We start from the raw sequence: 27,971 nt of genomic DNA, 5'->3' as shown, positions 1-27,971 counted from the left end.
TTTGAGCAGAGCCCGCTTTATCTAGTGTTTGGGTTTGTCGATTGTCTGACAGTTGTAGTTTTGTCATCACCCTTACTGTGAGAAGCACTGAGTGAATTGGTGATACATGAAAAAAGACCACAACAACGGTATATAGATATATACTATAATATAATATATATGCTTTTTATAATGGGAGACAAGAGGACATCTTTGAAGGGGCGATAGGAGCACACCAATGGAAAAAGAGAGGTTAAAAGATTGCTAAGGGGATAGGGTCAAAAGGGTAGGTGGTGATCAGACAAGAGGACATTAGAAGCTGAGAGGGGTGGCCCAACATCACTCCCCTATGCTCAGATGTTATTCCTGCTCCAGTATCACCACTTTATACAATAAGATGCTTATCTTTGTCTTTTTTCTTCATTGAAAGCATTACTGTTTCACGAGATGACCCCTTCAATACTAAGGTAATGTCTCTAGTTTTCATACAAAAAAACCGCAAATGACCCCGACGTGATTTGAACACGCAACCTTCTGATCTGGAGTCAGACGCGCTACCGTTGCGCCACGAGGTCAGACGCTCTTGAGGTTTTAAAATGTCTTTAAATACAAGGCCCACCTTTCTAGTCTTGCAATAGTATAGTTCGCATAGGCTCACAGTTCTTCCACTGAACCACCAATGCATTTGCGACACCGAGCTTGAAAACACGACAAGCGGTTGATGGGGAATCAATAAGTGAGTTGATTATACGTGTAGCTGTTAAAAAAAAAGCGTGCCCTGTGTGAGGATCGTACTCACGACATTCAGATTATGAGACTGATACGCTACCTACCGCGCTAACAAGGCAAATTCTTCCAGGGTTCTGTTGTTTAAGCTCTTCATACGTAATGCATTGCAACATAGCAAAGAAGAATTTCCTTCAGAATGGGTAAAACGCACCTCGCTTTTCCGGAGACCTGACTTACCAATGCTCTGAAAAAGAAGCTTGCACTGGCCAGGAATCGAACCCGGGTCTCGCGCGTGGGAAGCGAGAATTCTACCACTGAACCACCAATGCAGCTGTAACACAAGACTTGGAAATCCATAGGGATTCCAGTGGTCCGACAGAAAATGATGGAAGCGGTGGTTGGGAGATCAATTAGTTAGTCCTAGATGTAATGTAAGTTCACATGGACAAAGAGTGAGCCAACAGCAGTGCATTCATCTTGACGAGGTGGCCGAGTGGTTAAGGCGATGGACTGCTAATCCATTGTGCTCTGCACGCGTGGGTTCGAATCCCATCCTCGTCGCTTGCTTTTCTGCTCTTTATGGCTTCTGTTGCTAAAGTTCTTGTCACATTCCAGATAATGCATTTCTGGGGAACCTCCCTGGATGGGCTACATGAAGGTCTCTCTGTGTTAATAGGCAGTGGTTGGGGTGGGGGCAAACATCACTCCCCTGCCTGATGAAAATGTAAACTAACCCGGGGAAGCGTTATTAAAGAGTATTCTTGACAGCTTCCCAGTCCAGAGAGGGAAGGGAGGACAGCAGTTACATCGGGATGTCTTTGGAGCAGAGCCCGCTTTATGTAGTGTTTGGGTATGTCGATTGCCTGACAGTTGTAGTTTTGTCATCACCCTTACTGTGAGAAGCACTGAGTGAATTGGTGATACATGAAAAAAGACCACAACAACGGTATATAGATATATACTATAATATAATATATATGCTTTTTATAATGGGAGACAAGAGGACATCTTTGAAGGGGCGATAGGAGCACACCAATGGAAAAAGAGAGGTTAAAAGATTGCTAAGGGGATAGGGTCAAAAGGGTAGGTGGTGATCAGACAAGAGGACATTAGCAGCTGAGAGGGGTGGCCCAACATCACTCCCCTATGCTCAGATGTTATTCCTGCTCCAGTATCACCACTTTATACAATAAGATGCTTATCTTTGTCTTTTTTCTTCATTGAAAGCATTACTGTTTCACGAGATGACCCCTTCAATACTAAGGTAATGTCTCTAGTTTTCATACAAAAAAACCGCAAATGACCCCGACGTGATTTGAACACGCAACCTTCTGATCTGGAGTCAGACGCGCTACCGTTGCGCCACGAGGTCAGACGCTCTTGAGGTTTTAAAATGTCTTTAAATACAAGGCCCACCTTTCTAGTCTTGCAATAGTATAGTTCGCATAGGCTCACAGTTCTTCCACTGAACCACCAATGCATTTGCGACACCGAGCTTGAAAACACGACAAGCGGTTGATGGGGAATCAATAAGTGAGTTGATTATACGTGTAGCTGTTAAAAAAAATGCGTGCCCTGTGTGAGGATCATACTCACGACATTCAGATTATGAGACTGATACGCTACCTACTGCGCTAACAAGGCAAATTCTTCCAGGGTTCTGTTGTTTAAGCTCTTCATACGTAATGCATTGCAACATAGCAAAGAAGAATTTCCTTCAGAATGGGTAAAACGCACCTCGCTTTTCCGGAGACCTGACTTACCAATGCTCTGAAAAAGAAGCTTGCACTGGCCAGGAATCGAACCCGGGTCTCCCGCGTGGGAGGCGAGAATTCTACCACTGAACCACCAATGCAGCTGTAACACGAGACTTGGAAATCCATAGGGATTCCAGTGGTCCGACAGAAAATGATGGAAGCGGTGGTTGGGAGATCAATTAGTTAGTCCTAGATGTAATGTAAGTTCACATGGACAAAGAGTGAGCCAACAGCAGTGCATTCATCTTGACGAGGTGGCCGAGTGGTTAAGGCGATGGACTGCTAATCCATTGTGCTCTGCACGCGTGGGTTCGAATCCCATCCTCGTCGCTTGCTTTTCTGCTCTTTATGGCTTCTGTTGCTAAAGTTCTTGTCACATTCCAGATAATGCATTTCTGGGGAACCTCCCTGGATGGGCTACATGAAGGTCTCTCTGTGTTAATAGGCAGTGGTTGGGGTGGGGGCAAACATCACTCCCCTGCCTGATGAAAATGTAAACTAACCCGGGGAAGCGTTATTAAAGAGTATTCTTGACAGCTTCCCAGTCCAGAGAGGGGAGGGAAGGGAGGACAGCAGTTACATCGGGATGTCTTTTGAGCAGAGCCCGCTTTATCTAGTGTTTGGGTTTGTCGATTGTCTGACAGTTGTAGTTTTGTCATCACCCTTACTGTGAGAAGCACTGAGTGAATTGGTGATACATGAAAAAAGACCACAACAACGGTATATAGATATATACTATAATATAATATATATGATTTTTATAATGGGAGACAAGAGGACATCTTTGAAGGGGCGATAGGAGCACACCAATGGAAAAAGAGAGGTTAAAAGATTGCTAAGGGGATAGGGTCAAAAGGGTAGGTGGTGATCAGACAAGAGGACATTAGAAGCTGAGAGGGGTGGCCCAACATCACTCCCCTATGCTCAGATGTTATTCCTGCTCCAGTATCACCACTTTATACAATAAGATGCTTATCTTTGTCTTTTTTCTTCATTGAAAGCATTACTGTTTCACGAGATGACCCCTTCAATACTAAGGTAATGTCTCTAGTTTTCATACAAAAAAACCGCAAATGACCCCGACATGATTTGAACACGCAACCTTCTGATCTGGAGTCAGACGCGCTACCGTTGCGCCACGAGGTCAGACGCTCTTGAGGTTTTAAAATGTCTTTAAATACAAGGCCCACCTTTCTAGTCTTGCAATAGTATAGTTCGCATAGGCTCACAGTTCTTCCACTGAACCACCAATGCATTTGCGACACCGAGCTTGAAAACACGACAAGCGGTTGATGGGGAATCAATAAGTGAGTTGATTATACGTGTAGCTGTTAAAAAAAAAGCGTGCCCTGTGTGAGGATCGTACTCACGACATTCAGATTATGAGACTGATACGCTACCTACCGCGCTAACAAGGCAAATTCTTCCAGGGTTCTGTTGTTTAAGCTCTTCATACGTAATGCATTGCAACATAGCAAAGAAGAATTTCCTTCAGAATGGGTAAAACGCACCTCGCTTTTCCGGAGACCTGACTTACCAATGCTCTGAAAAAGAAGCTTGCACTGGCCAGGAATCGAACCCGGGTCTCGCGCGTGGGAAGCGAGAATTCTACCACTGAACCACCAATGCAGCTGTAACACAAGACTTGGAAATCCATAGGGATTCCAGTGGTCCGACAGAAAATGATGGAAGCGGTGGTTGGGAGATCAATTAGTTAGTCCTAGATGTAATGTAAGTTCACATGGACAAAGAGTGAGCCAACAGCAGTGCATTCATCTTGACGAGGTGGCCGAGTGGTTAAGGCGATGGACTGCTAATCCATTGTGCTCTGCACGCGTGGGTTCGAATCCCATCCTCGTCGCTTGCTTTTCTGCTCTTTATGGCTTCTGTTGCTAAAGTTCTTGTCACATTCCAGATAATGCATTTCTGGGGAACCTCCCTGGATGGGCTACATGAAGGTCTCTCTGTGTTAATAGGCAGTGGTTGGGGTGGGGGCAAACATCACTCCCCTGCCTGATGAAAATGTAAACTAACCCGGGGAAGCGTTATTAAAGAGTATTCTTGACAGCTTCCCAGTCCAGAGAGGGAAGGGAGGACAGCAGTTACATCGGGATGTCTTTGGAGCAGAGCCCGCTTTATGTAGTGTTTGGGTATGTCGATTGCCTGACAGTTGTAGTTTTGTCATCACCCTTACTGTGAGAAGCACTGAGTGAATTGGTGATACATGAAAAAAGACCACAACAACGGTATATAGATATATACTATAATATAATATATATGCTTTTTATAATGGGAGACAAGAGGACATCTTTGAAGGGGCGATAGGAGCACACCAATGGAAAAAGAGAGGTTAAAAGATTGCTAAGGGGATAGGGTCAAAAGGGTAGGTGGTGATCAGACAAGAGGACATTAGCAGCTGAGAGGGGTGGCCCAACATCACTCCCCTATGCTCAGATGTTATTCCTGCTCCAGTATCACCACTTTATACAATAAGATGCTTATCTTTGTCTTTTTTCTTCATTGAAAGCATTACTGTTTCACGAGATGACCCCTTCAATACTAAGGTAATGTCTCTAGTTTTCATACAAAAAAAACGCAAATGACCCCGACGTGATTTGAACACGCAACCTTCTGATCTGGAGTCAGACGCGCTACCGTTGCGCCACGAGGTCAGACGCTCTTGAGGTTTTAAAATGTCTTTAAATACAAGGCCCACCTTTCTAGTCTTGCAATAGTATAGTTCGCATAGGCTCACAGTTCTTCCACTGAACCACCAATGCATTTGCGACACCGAGCTTGAAAACACGACAAGCGGTTGATGGGGAATCAATAAGTGAGTTGATTATACGTGTAGCTGTTAAAAAAAATGCGTGCCCTGTGTGAGGATCATACTCACGACATTCAGATTATGAGACTGATACGCTACCTACCGCGCTAACAAGGCAAATTCTTCCAGGGTTCTGTTGTTTAAGCTCTTCATACGTAATGCATTGCAACATAGCAAAGAAGAATTTCCTTCAGAATGGGTAAAACGCACCTCGCTTTTCCGGAGACCTGACTTACCAATGCTCTGAAAAAGAAGCTTGCACTGGCCAGGAATCGAACCCGGGTCTCGCGCGTGGGAAGCGAGAATTCTACCACTGAACCACCAATGCAGCTGTAACACAAGACTTGGAAATCCATAGGGATTCCAGTGGTCCGACAGAAAATGATGGAAGCGGTGGTTGGGAGATCAATTAGTTAGTCCTAGATGTAATGTAAGTTCACATGGACAAAGAGTGAGCCAACAGCAGTGCATTCATCTTGACGAGGTGGCCGAGTGGTTAAGGCGATGGACTGCTAATCCATTGTGCTCTGCACGCGTGGGTTCGAATCCCATCCTCGTCGCTTGCTTTTCTGCTCTTTATGGCTTCTGTTGCTAAAGTTCTTGTCACATTCCAGATAATGCATTTCTGGGGAACCTCCCTGGATGGGCTACATGAAGGTCTCTCTGTGTTAATAGGCAGTGGTTGGGGTGGGGGCAAACATCACTCCCCTGCCTGATGAAAATGTAAACTAACCCGGGGAAGCGTTATTAAAGAGTATTCTTGACAGCTTCCCAGTCCAGAGAGGGAAGGGAGGACAGCAGTTACATCGGGATGTCTTTGGAGCAGAGCCCGCTTTATGTAGTGTTTGGGTATGTCGATTGCCTGACAGTTGTAGTTTTGTCATCACCCTTACTGTGAGAAGCACTGAGTGAATTGGTGATACATGAAAAAAGACCACAACAACGGTATATAGATATATACTATAATATAATATATATGCTTTTTATAATGGGAGACAAGAGGACATCTTTGAAGGGGCGATAGGAGCACACCAATGGAAAAAGAGAGGTTAAAAGATTGCTAAGGGGATAGGGTCAAAAGGGTAGGTGGTGATCAGACAAGAGGACATTAGCAGCTGAGAGGGGTGGCCCAACATCACTCCCCTATGCTCAGATGTTATTCCTGCTCCAGTATCACCACTTTATACAATAAGATGCTTATCTTTGTCTTTTTTCTTCATTGAAAGCATTACTGTTTCACGAGATGACCCCTTCAATACTAAGGTAATGTCTCTAGTTTTCATACAAAAAAAACGCAAATGACCCCGACGTGATTTGAACACGCAACCTTCTGATCTGGAGTCAGACGCGCTACCGTTGCGCCACGAGGTCAGACGCTCTTGAGGTTTTAAAATGTCTTTAAATACAAGGCCCACCTTTCTAGTCTTGCAATAGTATAGTTCGCATAGGCTCACAGTTCTTCCACTGAACCACCAATGCATTTGCGACACCGAGCTTGAAAACACGACAAGCGGTTGATGGGGAATCAATAAGTGAGTTGATTATACGTGTAGCTGTTAAAAAAAATGCGTGCCCTGTGTGAGGATCATACTCACGACATTCAGATTATGAGACTGATACGCTACCTACTGCGCTAACAAGGCAAATTCTTCCAGGGTTCTGTTGTTTAAGCTCTTCATACGTAATGCATTGCAACATAGCAAAGAAGAATTTCCTTCAGAATGGGTAAAACGCACCTCGCTTTTCCGGAGACCTGACTTACCAATGCTCTGAAAAAGAAGCTTGCACTGGCCAGGAATCGAACCCGGGTCTCCCGCGTGGGAGGCGAGAATTCTACCACTGAACCACCAATGCAGCTGTAACACGAGACTTGGAAATCCATAGGGATTCCAGTGGTCCGACAGAAAATGATGGAAGCGGTGGTTGGGAGATCAATTAGTTAGTCCTAGATGTAATGTAAGTTCACATGGACAAAGAGTGAGCCAACAGCAGTGCATTCATCTTGACGAGGTGGCCGAGTGGTTAAGGCGATGGACTGCTAATCCATTGTGCTCTGCACGCGTGGGTTCGAATCCCATCCTCGTCGCTTGCTTTTCTGCTCTTTATGGCTTCTGTTGCTAAAGTTCTTGTCACATTCCAGATAATGCATTTCTGGGGAACCTCCCTGGATGGGCTACATGAAGGTCTCTCTGTGTTAATAGGCAGTGGTTGGGGTGGGGGCAAACATCACTCCCCTGCCTGATGAAAATGTAAACTAACCCGGGGAAGCGTTATTAAAGAGTATTCTTGACAGCTTCCCAGTCCAGAGAGGGGAGGGAAGGGAGGACAGCAGTTACATCGGGATGTCTTTTGAGCAGAGCCCGCTTTATCTAGTGTTTGGGTTTGTCGATTGTCTGACAGTTGTAGTTTTGTCATCACCCTTACTGTGAGAAGCACTGAGTGAATTGGTGATACATGAAAAAAGACCACAACAACGGTATATAGATATATACTATAATATAATATATATGCTTTTTATAATGGGAGACAAGAGGACATCTTTGAAGGGGCGATAGGAGCACACCAATGGAAAAAGAGAGGTTAAAAGATTGCTAAGGGGATAGGGTCAAAAGGGTAGGTGGTGATCAGACAAGAGGACATTAGAAGCTGAGAGGGGTGGCCCAACATCACTCCCCTATGCTCAGATGTTATTCCTGCTCCAGTATCACCACTTTATACAATAAGATGCTTATCTTTGTCTTTTTTCTTCATTGAAAGCATTACTGTTTCACGAGATGACCCCTTCAATACTAAGGTAATGTCTCTAGTTTTCATACAAAAAAACCGCAAATGACCCCGACATGATTTGAACACGCAACCTTCTGATCTGGAGTCAGACGCGCTACCGTTGCGCCACGAGGTCAGACGCTCTTGAGGTTTTAAAATGTCTTTAAATACAAGGCCCACCTTTCTAGTCTTGCAATAGTATAGTTCGCATAGGCTCACAGTTCTTCCACTGAACCACCAATGCATTTGCGACACCGAGCTTGAAAACACGACAAGCGGTTGATGGGGAATCAATAAGTGAGTTGATTATACGTGTAGCTGTTAAAAAAAAAGCGTGCCCTGTGTGAGGATCGTACTCACGACATTCAGATTATGAGACTGATACGCTACCTACCGCGCTAACAAGGCAAATTCTTCCAGGTTTCTGTTGTTTAAGCTCTTCATACGTAATGCATTGCAACATAGCAAAGAAGAATTTCCTTCAGAATGGGTAAAACGCACCTCGCTTTTCCGGAGACCTGACTTACCAATGCTCTGAAAAAGAAGCTTGCACTGGCCAGGAATCGAACCCGGGTCTCGCGCGTGGGAAGCGAGAATTCTACCACTGAACCACCAATGCAGCTGTAACACAAGACTTGGAAATCCATAGGGATTCCAGTGGTCCGACAGAAAATGATGGAAGCGGTGGTTGGGAGATCAATTAGTTAGTCCTAGATGTAATGTAAGTTCACATGGACAAAGAGTGAGCCAACAGCAGTGCATTCATCTTGACGAGGTGGCCGAGTGGTTAAGGCGATGGACTGCTAATCCATTGTGCTCTGCACGCGTGGGTTCGAATCCCATCCTCGTCGCTTGCTTTTCTGCTCTTTATGGCTTCTGTTGCTAAAGTTCTTGTCACATTCCAGATAATGCATTTCTGGGGAACCTCCCTGGATGGGCTACATGAAGGTCTCTCTGTGTTAATAGGCAGTGGTTGGGGTGGGGGCAAACATCACTCCCCTGCCTGATGAAAATGTAAACTAACCCGGGGAAGCGTTATTAAAGAGTATTCTTGACAGCTTCCCAGTCCAGAGAGGGAAGGGAGGACAGCAGTTACATCGGGATGTCTTTGGAGCAGAGCCCGCTTTATGTAGTGTTTGGGTATGTCGATTGCCTGACAGTTGTAGTTTTGTCATCACCCTTACTGTGAGAAGCACTGAGTGAATTGGTGATACATGAAAAAAGACCACAACAAAGGTATATAGATATATACTATAATATAATATATATGCTTTTTATAATGGGAGACAAGAGGACATCTTTGAAGGGGCGATAGGAGCACACCAATGGAAAAAGAGAGGTTAAAAGATTGCTAAGGGGATAGGGTCAAAAGGGTAGGTGGTGATCAGACAAGAGGACATTAGCAGCTGAGAGGGGTGGCCCAACATCACTCCCCTATGCTCAGATGTTATTCCTGCTCCAGTATCACCACTTTATACAATAAGATGCTTATCTTTGTCTTTTTTCTTCATTGAAAGCATTACTGTTTCACGAGATGACCCCTTCAATACTAAGGTAATGTCTCTAGTTTTCATACAAAAAAAACGCAAATGACCCCGACGTGATTTGAACACGCAACCTTCTGATCTGGAGTCAGACGCGCTACCGTTGCGCCACGAGGTCAGACGCTCTTGAGGTTTTAAAATGTCTTTAAATACAAGGCCCACCTTTCTAGTCTTGCAATAGTATAGTTCGCATAGGCTCACAGTTCTTCCACTGAACCACCAATGCATTTGCGACACCGAGCTTGAAAACACGACAAGCGGTTGATGGGGAATCAATAAGTGAGTTGATTATACGTGTAGCTGTAAAAAAAAATGCGTGCCCTGTGTGAGGATCGAACTCACGACCTTCAGATTATGAGACTGATACGCTACCTACTGCGCTAACAAGGCAAATTCTTCCAGGCTTCTGTTGTTTAAGCTCTTCATACGTAATGCATTGCAACATAGCAAAGAAGAATTTCCTTCAGAATGGGTAAAACGCACCTCGCTTTTCCGGAGACCTGACTTACCAATGCTCTGAAAAAGAAGCTTGCACTGGCCAGGAATCGAACCCGGGTCTCCCGCGTGGGAGGCGAGAATTCTACCACTGAACCACCAATGCAGCTGTAACACGAGACTTGGAAATCCATAGGGATTCCAGTGGTCCGACAGAAAATGATGGAAGCGGTGGTTGGGAGATCAATTAGTTAGTCCTAGATGTAATGTAAGTTCACATGGACAAAGAGTGAGCCAACAGCAGTGCATTCATCTTGACGAGGTGGCCGAGTGGTTAAGGCGATGGACTGCTAATCCATTGTGCTCTGCACGCGTGGGTTCGAATCCCATCCTCGTCGCTTGCTTTTCTGCTCTTTATGGCTTCTGTTGCTAAAGTTCTTGTCACATTCCAGATAATGCATTTCTGGGGAACCTCCCTGGATGGGCTACATGAAGGTCTCTCTGTGTTAATAGGCAGTGGTTGGGGTGGGGGCAAACATCGCTCCCCTGCCTGATGAAAATGTAAACTAACCCGGGGAAGCGTTATTAAAGAGTATTCTTGACAGCTTCCCAGTCCAGAGAGGGAAGGGAGGACAGCAGTTACATCGGGATGTCTTTGGAGCAGAGCCCGCTTTATGTAGTGTTTGGGTATGTCGATTGCCTGACAGTTGTAGTTTTGTCATCACCCTTACTGTGAGAAGCACTGAGTGAATTGGTGATACATGAAAAAAGACCACAACAAAGGTATATAGATATATACTATAATATAATATATATGCTTTTTATAATGGGAGACAAGAGGACATCTTTGAAGGGGCGATAGGAGCACACCAATGGAAAAAGAGAGGTTAAAAGATTGCTAAGGGGATAGGGTCAAAAGGGTAGGTGGTGATCAGACAAGAGGACATTAGCAGCTGAGAGGGGTGGCCCAACATCACTCCCCTATGCTCAGATGTTATTCCTGCTCCAGTATCACCACTTTATACAATAAAATGCTTATCTTTGTCTTTTCTCTTTTTTCTTCATTGAAAGCATTACTGTTTCACGAGATGACCCCTTCAATACTAAGGTAATGTCTCTAGTTTTCATACAAAAAAACGCAAATGACCCCGACGTGATTTGAACACGCAACCTTCTGATTTGGAGTCAGCCGTGCTACCGTTGCGCCATGAGGTCAGATGCTCGTGAGGTTTTAAAATGTCTTTAAATACAAGGCCCACCTTTCTAGTCTTGCAATAGTATAGTTCGCATAGGCTCACAGTTCTTCCACTGAACCACCAATGCATTTGCGACACCGAGCTTGAAAACACGACAAGCGGTTGATGGGGAATCAATAAGTGAGTTGATTATACGTGTAGCTGTAAAAAAAAATGCGTGCCCTGTGTGAGGATCGAACTCACGACCTTCAGATTATGAGACTGATACGCTACCTACTGCGCTAACAAGGCAAATTCTTCCAGGCTTCTGTTGTTTAAGCTCTTCATACGTAATGCATTGCAACATAGCAAAGAAGAATTTCCTTCAGAATGGGTAAAACGCACCTCGCTTTTCCGGAGACCTGACTTACCAATGCTCTGAAAAAGAAGCTTGCACTGGCCAGGAATCGAACCCGGGTCTCCCGCGTGGGAGGCGAGAATTCTACCACTGAACCACCAATGCAGCTGTAACACGAGACTTGGAAATCCATAGGGATTCCAGTGGTCCGACAGAAAATGATGGAAGCGGTGGTTGGGAGATCAATTAGTTAGTCCTAGATGTAATGTAAGTTCACATGGACAAAGAGTGAGCCAACAGCAGTGCATTCATCTTGACGAGGTGGCCGAGTGGTTAAGGCGATGGACTGCTAATCCATTGTGCTCTGCACGCGTGGGTTCGAATCCCATCCTCGTCGCTTGCTTTTCTGCTCTTTATGGCTTCTGTTGCTAAAGTTCTTGTCACATTCCAGATAATGCATTTCTGGGGAACCTCCCTGGATGGGCTACATGAAGGTCTCTCTGTGTTAATAGGCAGTGGTTGGGGTGGGGGCAAACATCGCTCCCCTGCCTGATGAAAATGTAAACTAACCCGGGGAAGCGTTATTAAAGAGTATTCTTGACAGCTTCCCAGTCCAGAGAGGGAAGGGAGGACAGCAGTTACATCGGGATGTCTTTGGAGCAGAGCCCGCTTTATGTAGTGTTTGGGTATGTCGATTGCCTGACAGTTGTAGTTTTGTCATCACCCTTACTGTGAGAAGCACTGAGTGAATTGGTGATACATGAAAAAAGACCACAACAAAGGTATATAGATATATACTATAATATAATATATATGCTTTTTATAATGGGAGACAAGAGGACATCTTTGAAGGGGCGATAGGAGCACACCAATGGAAAAAGAGAGGTTAAAAGATTGCTAAGGGGATAGGGTCAAAAGGGTAGGTGGTGATCAGACAAGAGGACATTAGCAGCTGAGAGGGGTGGCCCAACATCACTCCCCTATGCTCAGATGTTATTCCTGCTCCAGTATCACCACTTTATACAATAAAATGCTTATCTTTGTCTTTTCTCTTTTTTCTTCATTGAAAGCATTACTGTTTCACGAGATGACCCCTTCAATACTAAGGTAATGTCTCTAGTTTTCATACAAAAAAACGCAAATGACCCCGACGTGATTTGAACACGCAACCTTCTGATTTGGATTTAGCCATGCTACCGTTGCGCCATGAGGTCAGATTCTCGTGAGGTTTTAAAATGTCTTTAAATACAAGGCCCACCTTTCTAGTCTTGCAATAGTATAGTTCGCATAGGCTCACAGTTCTTCTACTGAACCACCAATGCATTTGCGACACCGAGCTTGAAAACACGACAAGCGGTTGATGGGGAATCAATAAGTGAGTTGATTATACGTGTAGCTGTAAAAAAAAATGCGTGCCCTGTGTGAGGATCGAACTCACGACCTTCAGATTATGAGACTGATACGCTACCTACTGCGCTAACAAGGCAAATTCTTCCAGGTTTCTGTTGTTTAAGCTCTTCATACGTAATGCATTGCAACATAGCAAAGAAGAATTTCCTTCAGAATGGGTAAAACGCACCTCGCTTTTCCGGAGACCTGACTTACCAATGCTCTGAAAAAGAAGCTTGCACTGGCCAGGAATCGAACCCGGGTGTCCCTCGTGGGAGGCGAGAATTCTACCACTGAACCACCATTGCAGCTGTAACACAAGACTTGGAAATCCATAGGGATTCCAGTGGTCGGACAGAAAATGATGGAAGCGGTGGTTGGGAGATCAATTAGTTAGTCCTAGATGTAATGTAAGTTCACATGGACAAAGAGTGAGCCAACAGCAGTGCATTCATCTTGACGAGGTGGCCGAGTGGTTAAGGTGATGGACTGCTAATCCATTGTGCGTGGGTTCGAATCCCATCCTTGTCGCTTGCTTTTCTGCTCTTTATGGCTTCTGTTGCTAAAGTTCTTGTCACATTCCAGATAATGCATTTCTGGGGAACCTCCCTGGATGGGCTACATGAAGGTAGTTGTGTTAATAGGCAGTGGTTGGGGCAAACATCACTCCCCTGGCTGATGAAAATGTAAACTAACCCGGGGAAACTACTGTGAGAAGCACTGAGTGAATTGGTGATACATGAAAAAACACCACAACAAAGGAACTCATGGTTTTAGCATAATAAAGTGAGTAGCGCCTGAACAGGGACTTGAACCCTGTTGCTGTATTTTGTGAATACAGGAGGCATTAACGGTGGATTCTCTTTAAACATTCAATATCCTTCAAACTCTGGTGTGTGCACCATTGGTCTAAGGTCTAGAAAGAAAAGGGGGTGACATTATAAATGATCTTGTTTCTTTACACATAGATACAGGAGACATTTTTTGGCAGGTAAGAACCATTCGGCATATCTAAAACATTTGCAGGGAAGCCGTCCCGCTTATCTACTATCTTTTGAGTCAAGTAAAGCTTTCCAATGTTCATTGTACAGCGATGAACTCATGGTTTTAGCATAACAAAGCGAGCAGCGCCCGAACAGGGACTTGAACCCTGGACCCTCAGATTAAAAGTCTGATGCTCTACCGACTGAGCTATCCAGGCTCGCTGGGCATTGGTCTTGGGCCAGACCTGAAGCTGGCTATCAGTCACAGAGTTTGTCCACGTGCACTTACATTACATCTAGGACACCTTGAGTTTCTGGTTGACAACCATTTCCACAATGTCGGTCTCATAATCTGAAGGTCGAGAGTCAGGTCCTCACACAGGGCATGCTTCATTTACAGCTACACGTATAAGCAACTAACTGAGTGATCCCCCAACCACCGCTTCCATAACTTTCTGTTCAGGGGGAGAAATCTTCATTCCCACCACACGAATCTCTATGGATTTTTAAGTCAGCGGTCGCAGATGCATTGGTGGTTCAGTGGTAGAATTCTCGCATGCCACGCGGGCGGCCCAGGTTCGATTCCCCGCCAATGCAAACTACTTTTTTTAGAGCGTTGGTAAAACAGGTCCCTGGAAAAGCGAGATGCCTTTATTATTCTGAAGGAAATTTGTCCTTGACTATGTTGCAACGCATTACGTATGAAGAGCTTCAACAAGCAACACCCAGTAGCGTTTGCCTTGTTAGCGCAGTAGGTAGCACGTCAGTCTCATAATCTGAAGGTTGTGAGTTCGATCCTCATGCAGGGCATGCTTCTTTTGCAGCTTGAGACTGTTGATAGGTGATGCTAAACGTTCATTTACTATAGAGTTTTTTCCACGGTCCTCTGTATCGCCAAGCTAGCCACCATGGCCGGTTAGCTCAGTTGGTTAGAGCGTGGTGCTAATAACGCCAGGGTCGCAGGCTCGATGCCTGTACGGGCCATGCTGTTTTGCCTATGTTTCTGCAAATGAAATGACTTCCTTATTTGCATGATGCATTGTATAGATACAACTATATCAGTTATTCAGGAAATGTCTGGACATCTATGCATTACCATACATCCGCGGATTGCGGGCTTCTGTTTAGAGGCGGCGGTGTCTCGATTCTTCTGCACGTATGTTATTTGTTTTCGTGAATACAGGAGGCATTAACGGTGGATTCTCTTTAAACATAATGGTAAAATAATGATAGCATTATGATGTCACAATCAAAACACCTCTTTAGTATCTCATAATGGTAACACAATTAAAACATTATAATATTACAATCAAAACTCCCCTTTATGATGTCATAATGTTAAAATGATAGCATTATGACATCACAATCATAAGACTCCTTTCCGGTGTCATAATTCTAAGACAATTAAATAATTATGATGTCATAATCAATACACTCTTTTATTATGTCATAATGGTAAAAGAATGATAGCATTATGATGTCACAATCAAAACACCTCTTTAGTATCTCATAATGGTAACACAATTAAAACATTATAATATTACACTCAACACTCCCCTTTATGATGTCATAATGTTAAAATGATGATAGCATTATGACATCACAATCATAAGCCCCCTTTCCGGTGTCATAATTATAAGACAACTACATCATTATGATGTCATAATCAATACACTCTTTTATTATGTCATAATGATAAAAGAATGATAGCAATATGATGTCACAATCAAAACTCCCCTTTAGTATCTCATAATGGTAACACAATTAAAATATTATAATATTACAATCAAAACTCCCCTTTATGATGTCATAATGTTAAAATGATGATAGCATTATGACATCACAATCATAAGACCCCTTTCCGGTGTCATAATTATAAAACAACTAAATCACTATGATGTCATAATCAATACAATCTTTTATTATGTCATAATGGTAAAAGAATAATAGCATTATGATGTCACAATCAAAACACATCTTTAGTATCTCATAATGGTAACACAATTAAAACATTATAATATTACAATCAAAACTCCCCTTTATGATGTCATAATGTTAAAATGATGATAGCATTATGACATCACAATCATAAGCCCCCTTTCCGGTGTCATAATTATAAAACAACTAAATCACTATAATGTCATAATCAATACAATCTTTTATTATGTCATAATGGTAAAAGAATGATAGCATTATGATGTCACAATCAAAACACCTCTTTAGTATCTCATAATGGTAACACAATTAAAACATTATAATATTAAAATTAAAACTCCCCTTTATGATGTCATAATGGTAAAATGATGATAGCATTATGACATCACAATCATAAGACCCCTTTCCGGTGTCATAATTATAAGACAATTAAATCATTATGATGTCATAATCAATACACTCTTTTATTATGTCATAATGGTAAAATAATGATAGCATTATGATGTCACAATCAAAACACCTCTTTAGTATCTCATAATGGTAACACAATTAAAACCGTATATTACAATCAAAATTCCCCTTTATGATGTCATAATGTTAAAATGATGATAGCATTATGACATCACAATCATAAGCCCCCTTTCCGGTGTCATAATTATAAAACAACTAAATCACTATGATGTCATAATCAATACAATCTTTTATTATGTCAAAATGGTAAAAGAATAATAGCATTATGATGTCACAATCAAAACACATCTTTAGTATCTCATAATGGTAACACAATTAAAACATTATAATATTACAATCAAAACTCCCCTTTAGGATATCATAATGTTAAAATGATGATAGCATTATGACATCACAATCATAAGACCCTTTCCGGTGTCATAATTATAAGACAACTAAATAATTATGATGTCATAATCAATAGACTCTTTTATTATGTCATAATGATAAAAGAATGATAGCATTATGATGTCACAATCAAAACACCTCTTTAGTATCGCATAATTGTAACACAATTAAAACATTATATTACAATCAAAATTCCCCTTTATGATGTTATAATGTTAAAATGATGATAGCATTATGACATCACAATCATAAGACCCCTTTCCGTTGTCATATTTATAAGACAACTAAATCACTATGATGTCATAATCAATACACTCTTTTATTATGTCATAATGGTAAAAGAATGATATCATTATGATGTCACAATCAAAACACCTCTTTAGTATCTCATAATGGTAACACAATTAAAACATTATAATATTACAATCAAAACTCCCCTTTATGATGTCATAATGTCAAGATGCACAATCAAAAGACCCCTTTCCGGTGTCATAATTATAAGACAACTACATCATTATGATGTCATAATCAATACACTCTATTATTATGTCATAATGATAAAAGAACGATAGCATTATGATGTCACAATCAAAACCCCTCTTTAGTATCTCATAATGGTAACACAATTAAAACATTATAATATTACAATCAAAACTCCCCTTTATGATGTCATAATGTTAAAATGATAGCATTATGACATCACAATCATAAGACTCCTTTCCGGTGTCATAATTCTAAGACAATTAAATAATTATGATGTCATAATCAATACACTCTTTTATTATGTCATAATGGTAAAAGAATGATAGCATTATGATGTCACAATCAAAACACCTCTTTAGTATCTCATAATGGTAACACAATTAAAACATTATAATATTACACTCAACACTCCCCTTTATGATGTCATAATGTTAAAATGATGATAGCATTATGACATCACAATCATAAGCCCCCTTTCCGGTGTCATAATTATAAGACAACTACATCATTATGATGTCATAATCAATACACTCTTTTATTATGTCATAATGATAAAAGAATGATAGCAATATGATGTCACAATCAAAACTCCCCTTTAGTATCTCATAATGGTAACACAATTAAAATATTATAATATTACAATCAAAACTCCCCTTTATGATGTCATAATGTTAAAATGATGATAGCATTATGACATCACAATCATAAGACCCCTTTCCGGTGTCATAATTATAAAACAACTAAATCACTATGATGTCATAATCAATACAATCTTTTATTATGTCATAATGGTAAAAGAATAATAGCATTATGATGTCACAATCAAAACACATCTTTAGTATCTCATAATGGTAACACAATTAAAACATTATAATATTACAATCAAAACTCCCCTTTATGATGTCATAATGTTAAAATGATGATAGCATTATGACATCACAATCATAAGCCCCCTTTCCGGTGTCATAATTATAAAACAACTAAATCACTATAATGTCATAATCAATACAATCTTTTATTATGTCATAATGGTAAAAGAATGATAGCATTATGATGTCACAATCAAAACACCTCTTTAGTATCTCATAATGGTAACACAATTAAAACATTATAATATTAAAATTAAAACTCCCCTTTATGATGTCATAATGGTAAAATGATGATAGCATTATGACATCACAATCATAAGACCCCTTTCCGGTGTCATAATTATAAGACAATTAAATCATTATGATGTCATAATCAATACACTCTTTTATTATGTCATAATGGTAAAATAATGATAGCATTATGATGTCACAATCAAAACACCTCTTTAGTATCTCATAATGGTAACACAATTAAAACCGTATATTACAATCAAAATTCCCCTTTATGATGTCATAATGTTAAAATGATGATAGCATTATGACATCACAATCATAAGCCCCCTTTCCGGTGTCATAATTATAAAACAACTAAATCACTATGATGTCATAATCAATACAATCTTTTATTATGTCAAAATGGTAAAAGAATAATAGCATTATGATGTCACAATCAAAACACATCTTTAGTATCTCATAATGGTAACACAATTAAAACATTATAATATTACAATCAAAACTCCCCTTTAGGATATCATAATGTTAAAATGATGATAGCATTATGACATCACAATCATAAGACCCTTTCCGGTGTCATAATTATAAGACAACTAAATAATTATGATGTCATAATCAATAGACTCTTTTATTATGTCATAATGATAAAAGAATGATAGCATTATGATGTCACAATCAAAACACCTCTTTAGTATCGCATAATTGTAACACAATTAAAACATTATATTACAATCAAAATTCCCCTTTATGATGTTATAATGTTAAAATGATGATAGCATTATGACATCACAATCATAAGACCCCTTTCCGTTGTCATATTTATAAGACAACTAAATCACTATGATGTCATAATCAATACACTCTTTTATTATGTCATAATGGTAAAAGAATGATATCATTATGATGTCACAATCAAAACACCTCTTTAGTATCTCATAATGGTAACACAATTAAAACATTATAATATTACAATCAAAACTCCCCTTTATGATGTCATAATGTCAAGATGCACAATCAAAAGACCCCTTTCCGGTGTCATAATTATAAGACAACTACATCATTATGATGTCATAATCAATACACTCTATTATTATGTCATAATGATAAAAGAACGATAGCATTATGATGTCACAATCAAAACCCCTCTTTAGTATCTCATAATGGTAACACAATTAAAACATTATAATATTACAATCAAAACTCCCCTTTATGATGTCATAATGTTAAAATGATAGCATTATGACATCACAATCATAAGACTCCTTTCCGGTGTCATAATTCTAAGACAATTAAATAATTATGATGTCATAATCAATACACTCTTTTATTATGTCATAATGGTAAAAGAATGATAGCATTATGATGTCACAATCAAAACACCTCTTTAGTATCTCATAATGGTAACACAATTAAAACATTATAATATTACACTCAACACTCCCCTTTATGATGTCATAATGTTAAAATGATGATAGCATTATGACATCACAATCATAAGCCCCCTTTCCGGTGTCATAATTATAAGACAACTACATCATTATGATGTCATAATCAATACACTCTTTTATTATGTCATAATGATAAAAGAATGATAGCAATATGATGTCACAATCAAAACTCCCCTTTAGTATCTCATAATGGTAACACAATTAAAATATTATAATATTACAATCAAAACTCCCCTTTATGATGTCATAATGTTAAAATGATGATAGCATTATGACATCACAATCATAAGACCCCTTTCCGGTGTCATAATTATAAAACAACTAAATCACTATGATGTCATAATCAATACAATCTTTTATTATGTCATAATGGTAAAAGAATAATAGCATTATGATGTCACAATCAAAACACATCTTTAGTATCTCATAATGGTAACACAATTAAAACATTATAATATTACAATCAAAACTCCCCTTTATGATGTCATAATGTTAAAATGATGATAGCATTATGACATCACAATCATAAGCCCCCTTTCCGGTGTCATAATTATAAAACAACTAAATCACTATAATGTCATAATCAATACAATCTTTTATTATGTCATAATGGTAAAAGAATGATAGCATTATGATGTCACAATCAAAACACCTCTTTAGTATCTCATAATGGTAACACAATTAAAACATTATAATATTAAAATTAAAACTCCCCTTTATGATGTCATAATGGTAAAATGATGATAGCATTATGACATCACAATCATAAGACCCCTTTCCGGTGTCATAATTATAAGACAATTAAATCATTATGATGTCATAATCAATACACTCTTTTATTATGTCATAATGGTAAAATAATGATAGCATTATGATGTCACAATCAAAACACCTCTTTAGTATCTCATAATGGTAACACAATTAAAACCGTATATTACAATCAAAATTCCCCTTTATGATGTCATAATGTTAAAATGATGATAGCATTATGACATCACAATCATAAGCCCCCTTTCCGGTGTCATAATTATAAAACAACTAAATCACTATGATGTCATAATCAATACAATCTTTTATTATGTCAAAATGGTAAAAGAATAATAGCATTATGATGTCACAATCAAAACACATCTTTAGTATCTCATAATGGTAACACAATTAAAACATTATAATATTACAATCAAAACTCCCCTTTAGGATATCATAATGTTAAAATGATGATAGCATTATGACATCACAATCATAAGACCCTTTCCGGTGTCATAATTATAAGACAACTAAATAATTATGATGTCATAATCAATAGACTCTTTTATTATGTCATAATGATAAAAGAATGATAGCATTATGATGTCACAATCAAAACACCTCTTTAGTATCGCATAATTGTAACACAATTAAAACATTATATTACAATCAAAATTCCCCTTTATGATGTTATAATGTTAAAATGATGATAGCATTATGACATCACAATCATAAGACCCCTTTCCGTTGTCATATTTATAAGACAACTAAATCACTATGATGTCATAATCAATACACTCTTTTATTATGTCATAATGGTAAAAGAATGATATCATTATGATGTCACAATCAAAACACCTCTTTAGTATCTCATAATGGTAACACAATTAAAACATTATAATATTACAATCAAAACTCCCCTTTATGATGTCATAATGTCAAGATGCACAATCAAAAGACCCCTTTCCGGTGTCATAATTATAAGACAACTACATCATTATGATGTCATAATCAATACACTCTATTATTATGTCATAATGATAAAAGAACGATAGCATTATGATGTCACAATCAAAACCCCTCTTTAGTATCTCATAATGGTAACACAATTAAAACATTATAATATTACAATCAAAACTCCCCTTTATGATGTCATAATGTTAAAATGATAGCATTATGACATCACAATCATAAGACTCCTTTCAGGTGTCATAATTCTAAGACAATTAAATAATTATGATGTCATAATCAATACACTCTTTTATTATGTCATAATGGTAAAAGAATGATAGCATTATGATGTCACAATCAAAACACCTCTTTAGTATCTCATAATGGTAACACAATTAAAACATTATAATATTACACTCAACACTCCCCTTTATGATGTCATAATGTTAAAATGATGATAGCATTATGACATCACAATCATAAGCCCCCTTTCCGGTGTCATAATTATAAGACAACTACATCATTATGATGTCATAATCAATACACTCTTTTATTATGTCATAATGATAAAAGAATGATAGCAATATGATGTCACAATCAAAACTCCCCTTTAGTATCTCATAATGGTAACACAATTAAAATATTATAATATTACAATCAAAACTCCCCTTTATGATGTCATAATGTTAAAATGATGATAGCATTATGACATCACAATCATAAGACCCCTTTCCGGTGTCATAATTATAAAACAACTAAATCACTATGATGTCATAATCAATACAATCTTTTATTATGTCATAATGGTAAAAGAATAATAGCATTATGATGTCACAATCAAAACACATCTTTAGTATCTCATAATGGTAACACAATTAAAACATTATAATATTACAATCAAAACTCCCCTTTATGATGTCATAATGTTAAAATGATGATAGCATTATGACATCACAATCATAAGCCCCCTTTCCGGTGTCATAATTATAAAACAACTAAATCACTATAATGTCATAATCAATACAATCTTTTATTATGTCATAATGGTAAAAGAATGATAGCATTATGATGTCACAATCAAAACACCTCTTTAGTATCTCATAATGGTAACACAATTAAAACATTATAATATTAAAATTAAAACTCCCCTTTATGATGTCATAATGGTAAAATGATGATAGCATTATGACATCACAATCATAAGACCCCTTTCCGGTGTCATAATTATAAGACAATTAAATCATTATGATGTCATAATCAATACACTCTTTTATTATGTCATAATGGTAAAATAATGATAGCATTATGATGTCACAATCAAAACACCTCTTTAGTATCTCATAATGGTAACACAATTAAAACATTATATTTCAATCAAAATTCCCCTTTATGATGTCATAATGTTAAAATGATGATAGCATTATGACATCACAATCAAAAGACCCCTTTCCGGTGTCATAATTATAAGACAACTACATCATTATGATGTCATAATCAATACACTCTTTTATTATGTCATAATGGTAAAAGAATGATATCATTATGATGTCACAATCAAAACACCTCTTTAGTATCTCATAATGGTAACACAATTAAAACATTATAATATTACAATCAAAACTCCCCTTTATGATGTCATAATGTTAAGGTGATGATAGCATTATGACATCACAATCATAAGACCCCTTTCCGGTATCATAGTTATAAGACAACTAAATCATTATGATGTCATAATCAATACACTAGGCTAGATTGCGTTTATTCAACCACTGAACATACATTACATCCAAGGCAGGCTGCGAGGCAGCGCAGAACATCAGCATCAGCAGCTTGACCGAGGACGCTCTGTGATGGCGTTTTTGCATGCTTTGGAAAAGCAAGAAGGAAAAAAAAACAACCAGAGAAGCGTGAGTGATGAGACCACACGTTTAACATTTAAGACCTCCCAGGGGTGGGGCTTATGCAGATATATTGTCTCTGACGCAGGAGCAACACCTGATGAGGCCGCAAAGAGTCTGGGGCGGTACCCTTTTCCCTAACCATAACGGAGGCGGTTCCTGGCAAAGCATAAAGCGTCATTAACACGAGAGGCTAGGCGGCGCGTGCTTCTGGAAGGGCAAGCCCTGGTGCGAGTTCCCGGGAAAGAGAGGAGGCTGCTGGGCGGCGGTCGCCAGCCTTTCAAGAGCATCAGAAGAGACAGGGAGAAGGAGCTTCCTCCCGGCCTAGGAGGCGCCGAGCGCAGGCTGGGTCGGAAGCGGCAAAGCCGGCTAACCCAGCGGATGCGTAGACGGGGTGAGGCGGAGGAGGCACGCCTTAAGGCGCTAGAGCAGCCCCCTTAGGAGGTAGCGGCAAGGGCCACGCCTGGAGAACCACCAGCTGATACCGGAGATACTGCGGGCTCTATCGTTAAACCGGGATGATCAGGGGAAAGCGCGAACGCAGTCCCCCACTACCAGAAATTATGCAGTCGAGTTTCCCGCATTTGGGGAAATCGCAGGGGTCAGCACAGCCGGAGTGCAATGGCTGAGCCTCACCCTGGGAGAACCCCCCTCGTGATCAGGGTATCTCCCCTGCCAGGTAAGTATGAGCTGCCATAGAAGATGGTGGGGGTTTCTGCTCTAACACTTGGCTCTGTGCAGAACAGCTGCTTGGACAAGGTGCCTGCACACAGGAAATTCCTCATTGTTGCCCTTCAGGGAAAAATCTTCCCGTGTTAAGCTGCGCTCGTAAAATCCAGCATTCCCATAGTGCTTTGCAGCACAAAAATTTGCACGCGGTAGCACCGCCCATCAGCGGGACCTCGCGGCGGGGAAGGAGCATTTACCCCTTGGCGACCTTAAAGCACGAGCCGGGCAACAGGACTTGGCTATCATTTGATGTTGGTACGTAGAACGTTTCCATTAAAGGCTCATGAAACATAGGCAACATTAAGCCCCTCGCGAGGTGTCTATCCTGTTAAGAGTAGGCCTGCCTTGAAAGCTAGTACGACGGCATAGAAGGAAGGCCCTCGAAAGAGGCCAACAAACACAATTAAGGCTGTATCCGCAGAAAGCACAGCTCAACGCGTCGCTACGAGAAGTAACCACTCAGCTTGCGCGTTCCCCCTCCTAACCTGCTCTCGCGAAGAAAGGAACAGTCATCAAAAGCAACAAGCAGCCGTTAGCCACGGCGCTTGATACTCGCTTCACGCTCAGGGGAACGCACGCAAACTCTTCATCATGGTTACCGAGCCTGACCACTTCCGAGCACATTTCTCCGGTCGGGCACTATAGAAATGATCCCTGAAAGTATAGTCTTGACGTCCGCCCTGCGAGGGACACCGTCCCACCAAAAGGCATCGCTATATAGCTTGCAGCAACAAACTAAAGCTAAGACATTCGCACAACACCGAAAGAGAAGAAGACTTTGCAATGCATGAATCTTATGAAAACAAACAAAAAAAAACAATTCGTAACGCTTTGAGTTCTTTGTCCATGTGAACTTACATTACATCTAGGACTAACTAATTGATCTCCCAACCACCGCTTCCATCATTTTCTGTCCGACCACTGGAATCCCTATGGATTTCCAAGTCTTGTGTTATATCTGCATTGGTGGTTCAGTGGTAGAATTCTCACCTCCCACGCAGGAGACCCGGGTTTGATTCCCGGCCAGTGCAAACTTCTTTTTCAGAGCATTGGTAAGTCAGGTCTCCGGAAAAGCGAGGTGAGTTTTACCCATTCTGAAGGAAATTCTTCTTTGCTATGTTGCAATGCATTACGTATGAAGAGCTTAAACAACAGAAGCCCGGAAGAATTTGCCTTGTTAGAGCAGTAGGTAGCGTATCAGTCTCATAATCTGAAGGTCGTGAGTTCGATCCTCACACAGGGCGCGCCTTTTTTTTTTTTTACAGCTACACGTATAATCAACTCACTTATTGATTCCCCATCAACCGCTTGTCGTGTTTTCAAGCTCGGTGTCGCAAACGCATTGGTGGTTCAGTGGAAGAACTGTGAGCCTATGCGAACTATACTATTGCAAGACTAGAAAGGTGGGCCTTGTATTTAAAGACATTTTAAAATGTCAAGAGTATCTGACCTCGTGGTGCAACGGTAGCGCGTCTGACTCCAGATCAGAAGGTTGCGTGTTCAAATCACGTCGGGGTCATTTGCGGTTTTTTGTATGAAAACTAGTGACATTACCTTAGTATTGAAGGGGTCATCTCGTGAAACAGTAAAGAACAGCCCCGGAGGGAAAGAATTGGACAGAGGGGCCCCATGAATGTAGTGCGGACGAGGTACCCATGGTCAAGCCGGTTTAAGGGGTTAAGGCATGACTAAGCGGAAATTTTAGCACGGAAGGAGTTAAGTTTGGAGGCACGTGCAGGGCCAGAGGGGGAGGGGGTAATTACCCTCCCTGGGGGATATATAAGGAAGGGTCGTGGCCTATAGGGGCAATTATTTTCAAAGAGATTTTTCACCTTTTGTCTTGCAGGTCCTGATGGCGTCCAGCATGGAATCCCTGCTTCAGGAACTTCAGGAGGCTGCTGGGGGAGATGTTGAGTGGCTCCGGGAGCGTCTGTCCGGGGTCCTGTCTTCTTCTCCGGCTCCTGGTCCTTCACCTGCCCCTGGGACGTCGAGGTCAAGCCGTTCCAGGGTCTCCCGCCCTCCCGTCAGGCTGAGCCCGGAGGTGTCTGGCCGGAGAGTGGCTGCTGCGTCTCCGGTCCGCCCCGTGTCCCGTTCCGGGCCTACCAAGCGCCGGAGTTCCCGTCCGGCGCGTTCCGGGAGGGCCGGCAGGCCTCGCCCGGAGGTGCCGCCGCACCGATCATCCCCGCCGCAGTCTAGGTCCAGCTCCGGGGAGGAGCTTGGCGGCGGGGTCGAGGGCTCCGTTGCCGGAGCGTCCGGGGCGTCTGGCGCCGCCGGTGCGGGTTCCTTGCGGCCTGGCGGTACAGGCCGCGACCGCGGCCTCGATTTTGGACGCCCCGGTGCTCGCGCCCGGGTGCGATCGTCGCGGAGGGCCGCTTCCCCGCTGAGGGCTCCGAACCCCACGCAGGCTGCGTCTCGGCCTAGCTTGCGGGCCAGTGCGGGGGCCCGTGGAGCCCTGGGTGCCTGCAGAGACGCTGGGGAGGCTGCTGCTGCCGGCTGTTCCTCAGTTGCTCCACGCACTGAGGCCGCGGACGACCTGCTGGACACTCCTGCTGCCTTCCGTTCCGGTACTGCAGCTGCACATTCTCCGGAGGCTGTGCCTTCTACATCCACCGCTGGGGGCGCTGCATCTCAGGGTGAGCATTTGTTTCCTTTATTTTCTGATTTTGTTTCACACTCTACACCTGTTGGGGGGTTGGCTGGGGGTGGTGGGAGTGCTTCTGCGGTTTCTGGGGATAGCTCGGCGGTAGCGCTCCAATTGCTTACTGTTTTTCGTGACCTGGTGGCGACTTGTGGTTTGGGGGGTCAGGGTGCGTCGCCGGCGCAGGTATGGGGGTCATATGGTGCGCCTGGGGCTGGTGGTCTCAGTGCTTTGGGGAGTGGTGGTGGTGTACCGGCTGTTACTGGGGTGCCGGCTGGGGCCGTGGGGCAGGTTGCGCCTGCGCCTGTTGCTGCGCCTGTTGCTGCGCCTGTTACTGCGCCTGTTACTGCGCCTGTTACTGCGCCTGTTACTGCGCCTGTTATTGCGCCTGTTGTTTCGCCTGTTGTTTCGCCTGTTGTTTCGCCTGTTCCTGCGCCTGTTAGCGCTAGCAGCGCTTCTGCTGACCCGGCTGCTGGGGGTTCGCGCGCTGACGTGGATCCTGTTCGTCTAGCGGACGCTGCCCGTGGGGAGATATATGTTTGTTTTGAGGCTCCTTTGGGTTCGCATTTGAAGCAGGACGTGAGGGAAAAGATTTGGAAGGGGGAATATGTGGAAATATTTTCGCTCCTCCCTCTGGAGAAGTTTAATCTTGACAGGCCGTCAAAAAATGAGGCCACTAAAAAGGAGGATGAGGAGAAGCGTAGATACCGTTTGATTTCTCGCACCTTTTCTAATTGGCTGCAGGCTTTCGCCATTTTGGCCAGTGTCATTGGTCAGAAGGCGCCTGAGCATTGTTCGGGGTTATTTTGCTACCTTGACTCGATTGGGGAAGCGTATCGGGTTTATGGTGGGCAGGCGTGGCTGCGGTATGATGAGCAGTTCCGGCAGCGCATGGCGGTGCGTCCTGGGGTCCGTTGGGACCATAAAGATATAGCACTGTGGCTGCGCGTTATGACGCCGGGTCGTCCTGGGTCTCAGCCTTTTCAGACGGGAGCCGGCACTTCCGGTTCAGGGGTGTCGGCTGGGCAACAGAAAGGATACTGCTGGAAGTTTAATGAGGGGCAGTGCAAGTGGGGCACGTTGTGTCGCTTTAAGCATGAGTGCTCCGGCTGTAGTGGCGCACACCCGCTTACTAAGTGCCTCAAGCGGCAGAAAGGGGGTAGGGCCAGTGCTGGCAAAAGGGGAGACTCCGGTGCGGCTGGAGATGATGCTGCCGTGGCTGATTAAATATCCCGATCG

General features: G+C 41.7%; 34 non-coding genes across 34 annotated transcripts; 13 read left to right on the top strand and 21 right to left on the bottom strand.

Annotated features, from left to right (window-relative positions):
- Positions 1–482: 482 nt before the first annotated feature.
- TRNAW-CCA (transfer RNA tryptophan (anticodon CCA)) lies at positions 483–554 on the bottom strand. Its single transcript has one exon. It is a non-coding gene; the product is annotated as a tRNA-Trp (tRNA).
- A 412-nt stretch (positions 555–966) lies between these two features.
- On the bottom strand, positions 967–1,037 carry TRNAG-CCC (transfer RNA glycine (anticodon CCC)). Its single transcript has one exon. It is a non-coding gene; the product is annotated as a tRNA-Gly (tRNA).
- A 150-nt stretch (positions 1,038–1,187) lies between these two features.
- TRNAS-GCU (transfer RNA serine (anticodon GCU)) lies at positions 1,188–1,269 on the top strand. Its single transcript has one exon. It is a non-coding gene; the product is annotated as a tRNA-Ser (tRNA).
- Positions 1,270–2,008: 739 nt separating this feature from the next.
- Positions 2,009–2,080, bottom strand: TRNAW-CCA (transfer RNA tryptophan (anticodon CCA)). The gene has a single exon. It is a non-coding gene; the product is annotated as a tRNA-Trp (tRNA).
- A 412-nt stretch (positions 2,081–2,492) lies between these two features.
- On the bottom strand, positions 2,493–2,563 carry TRNAG-CCC (transfer RNA glycine (anticodon CCC)). Its single transcript has one exon. It is a non-coding gene; the product is annotated as a tRNA-Gly (tRNA).
- A 150-nt stretch (positions 2,564–2,713) lies between these two features.
- Positions 2,714–2,795, top strand: TRNAS-GCU (transfer RNA serine (anticodon GCU)). The gene has a single exon. It is a non-coding gene; the product is annotated as a tRNA-Ser (tRNA).
- Positions 2,796–3,539: 744 nt separating this feature from the next.
- On the bottom strand, positions 3,540–3,611 carry TRNAW-CCA (transfer RNA tryptophan (anticodon CCA)). The gene has a single exon. It is a non-coding gene; the product is annotated as a tRNA-Trp (tRNA).
- A 412-nt stretch (positions 3,612–4,023) lies between these two features.
- Positions 4,024–4,094, bottom strand: TRNAG-CCC (transfer RNA glycine (anticodon CCC)). The gene has a single exon. It is a non-coding gene; the product is annotated as a tRNA-Gly (tRNA).
- A 150-nt stretch (positions 4,095–4,244) lies between these two features.
- TRNAS-GCU (transfer RNA serine (anticodon GCU)) lies at positions 4,245–4,326 on the top strand. The gene has a single exon. It is a non-coding gene; the product is annotated as a tRNA-Ser (tRNA).
- Positions 4,327–5,065: 739 nt separating this feature from the next.
- On the bottom strand, positions 5,066–5,137 carry TRNAW-CCA (transfer RNA tryptophan (anticodon CCA)). The gene has a single exon. It is a non-coding gene; the product is annotated as a tRNA-Trp (tRNA).
- A 412-nt stretch (positions 5,138–5,549) lies between these two features.
- Positions 5,550–5,620, bottom strand: TRNAG-CCC (transfer RNA glycine (anticodon CCC)). Its single transcript has one exon. It is a non-coding gene; the product is annotated as a tRNA-Gly (tRNA).
- A 150-nt stretch (positions 5,621–5,770) lies between these two features.
- Positions 5,771–5,852, top strand: TRNAS-GCU (transfer RNA serine (anticodon GCU)). Its single transcript has one exon. It is a non-coding gene; the product is annotated as a tRNA-Ser (tRNA).
- A 739-nt stretch (positions 5,853–6,591) lies between these two features.
- On the bottom strand, positions 6,592–6,663 carry TRNAW-CCA (transfer RNA tryptophan (anticodon CCA)). The gene has a single exon. It is a non-coding gene; the product is annotated as a tRNA-Trp (tRNA).
- Positions 6,664–7,075: 412 nt separating this feature from the next.
- On the bottom strand, positions 7,076–7,146 carry TRNAG-CCC (transfer RNA glycine (anticodon CCC)). Its single transcript has one exon. It is a non-coding gene; the product is annotated as a tRNA-Gly (tRNA).
- A 150-nt stretch (positions 7,147–7,296) lies between these two features.
- On the top strand, positions 7,297–7,378 carry TRNAS-GCU (transfer RNA serine (anticodon GCU)). The gene has a single exon. It is a non-coding gene; the product is annotated as a tRNA-Ser (tRNA).
- A 744-nt stretch (positions 7,379–8,122) lies between these two features.
- Positions 8,123–8,194, bottom strand: TRNAW-CCA (transfer RNA tryptophan (anticodon CCA)). The gene has a single exon. It is a non-coding gene; the product is annotated as a tRNA-Trp (tRNA).
- Positions 8,195–8,606: 412 nt separating this feature from the next.
- Positions 8,607–8,677, bottom strand: TRNAG-CCC (transfer RNA glycine (anticodon CCC)). Its single transcript has one exon. It is a non-coding gene; the product is annotated as a tRNA-Gly (tRNA).
- Positions 8,678–8,827: 150 nt separating this feature from the next.
- TRNAS-GCU (transfer RNA serine (anticodon GCU)) lies at positions 8,828–8,909 on the top strand. Its single transcript has one exon. It is a non-coding gene; the product is annotated as a tRNA-Ser (tRNA).
- A 739-nt stretch (positions 8,910–9,648) lies between these two features.
- On the bottom strand, positions 9,649–9,720 carry TRNAW-CCA (transfer RNA tryptophan (anticodon CCA)). Its single transcript has one exon. It is a non-coding gene; the product is annotated as a tRNA-Trp (tRNA).
- A 199-nt stretch (positions 9,721–9,919) lies between these two features.
- TRNAM-CAU (transfer RNA methionine (anticodon CAU)) lies at positions 9,920–9,992 on the bottom strand. Its single transcript has one exon. It is a non-coding gene; the product is annotated as a tRNA-Met (tRNA).
- A 140-nt stretch (positions 9,993–10,132) lies between these two features.
- On the bottom strand, positions 10,133–10,203 carry TRNAG-CCC (transfer RNA glycine (anticodon CCC)). The gene has a single exon. It is a non-coding gene; the product is annotated as a tRNA-Gly (tRNA).
- Positions 10,204–10,353: 150 nt separating this feature from the next.
- TRNAS-GCU (transfer RNA serine (anticodon GCU)) lies at positions 10,354–10,435 on the top strand. The gene has a single exon. It is a non-coding gene; the product is annotated as a tRNA-Ser (tRNA).
- A 1,016-nt stretch (positions 10,436–11,451) lies between these two features.
- TRNAM-CAU (transfer RNA methionine (anticodon CAU)) lies at positions 11,452–11,524 on the bottom strand. Its single transcript has one exon. It is a non-coding gene; the product is annotated as a tRNA-Met (tRNA).
- A 140-nt stretch (positions 11,525–11,664) lies between these two features.
- Positions 11,665–11,735, bottom strand: TRNAG-CCC (transfer RNA glycine (anticodon CCC)). The gene has a single exon. It is a non-coding gene; the product is annotated as a tRNA-Gly (tRNA).
- Positions 11,736–11,885: 150 nt separating this feature from the next.
- TRNAS-GCU (transfer RNA serine (anticodon GCU)) lies at positions 11,886–11,967 on the top strand. The gene has a single exon. It is a non-coding gene; the product is annotated as a tRNA-Ser (tRNA).
- Positions 11,968–12,983: 1,016 nt separating this feature from the next.
- Positions 12,984–13,056, bottom strand: TRNAM-CAU (transfer RNA methionine (anticodon CAU)). The gene has a single exon. It is a non-coding gene; the product is annotated as a tRNA-Met (tRNA).
- A 361-nt stretch (positions 13,057–13,417) lies between these two features.
- TRNAS-GCU (transfer RNA serine (anticodon GCU)) lies at positions 13,418–13,490 on the top strand. Its single transcript has one exon. It is a non-coding gene; the product is annotated as a tRNA-Ser (tRNA).
- A 597-nt stretch (positions 13,491–14,087) lies between these two features.
- TRNAK-UUU (transfer RNA lysine (anticodon UUU)) lies at positions 14,088–14,160 on the bottom strand. Its single transcript has one exon. It is a non-coding gene; the product is annotated as a tRNA-Lys (tRNA).
- A 692-nt stretch (positions 14,161–14,852) lies between these two features.
- Positions 14,853–14,926, top strand: TRNAI-AAU (transfer RNA isoleucine (anticodon AAU)). The gene has a single exon. It is a non-coding gene; the product is annotated as a tRNA-Ile (tRNA).
- Positions 14,927–23,888: 8,962 nt separating this feature from the next.
- LOC149271223 (U1 spliceosomal RNA) lies at positions 23,889–24,052 on the bottom strand. The gene has a single exon (XR_016279763.1). It is a non-coding gene; the product is annotated as a U1 spliceosomal RNA (small nuclear RNA).
- A 496-nt stretch (positions 24,053–24,548) lies between these two features.
- On the bottom strand, positions 24,549–24,764 carry LOC149271222 (small nucleolar RNA U3). Its single transcript, XR_016279764.1, has one exon. It is a non-coding gene; the product is annotated as a small nucleolar RNA U3 (small nucleolar RNA).
- Positions 24,765–25,054: 290 nt separating this feature from the next.
- On the top strand, positions 25,055–25,125 carry TRNAG-CCC (transfer RNA glycine (anticodon CCC)). Its single transcript has one exon. It is a non-coding gene; the product is annotated as a tRNA-Gly (tRNA).
- Positions 25,126–25,265: 140 nt separating this feature from the next.
- Positions 25,266–25,338, top strand: TRNAM-CAU (transfer RNA methionine (anticodon CAU)). Its single transcript has one exon. It is a non-coding gene; the product is annotated as a tRNA-Met (tRNA).
- Positions 25,339–25,541: 203 nt separating this feature from the next.
- Positions 25,542–25,613, top strand: TRNAW-CCA (transfer RNA tryptophan (anticodon CCA)). The gene has a single exon. It is a non-coding gene; the product is annotated as a tRNA-Trp (tRNA).
- Positions 25,614–27,971: the final 2,358 nt, after the last annotated feature.

The sequence above is a fragment of the Sceloporus occidentalis genome, unplaced genomic scaffold, assembly GCF_023333645.1.
Source record: "Sceloporus occidentalis isolate IW3139 unplaced genomic scaffold, rSceOcc1.0.p SCAF_533, whole genome shotgun sequence".
NCBI classification, from domain to species: domain Eukaryota; kingdom Metazoa; phylum Chordata; class Lepidosauria; order Squamata; family Phrynosomatidae; genus Sceloporus; species Sceloporus occidentalis.
This window is presented reverse-complemented; position numbering and strand designations above follow the sequence as displayed.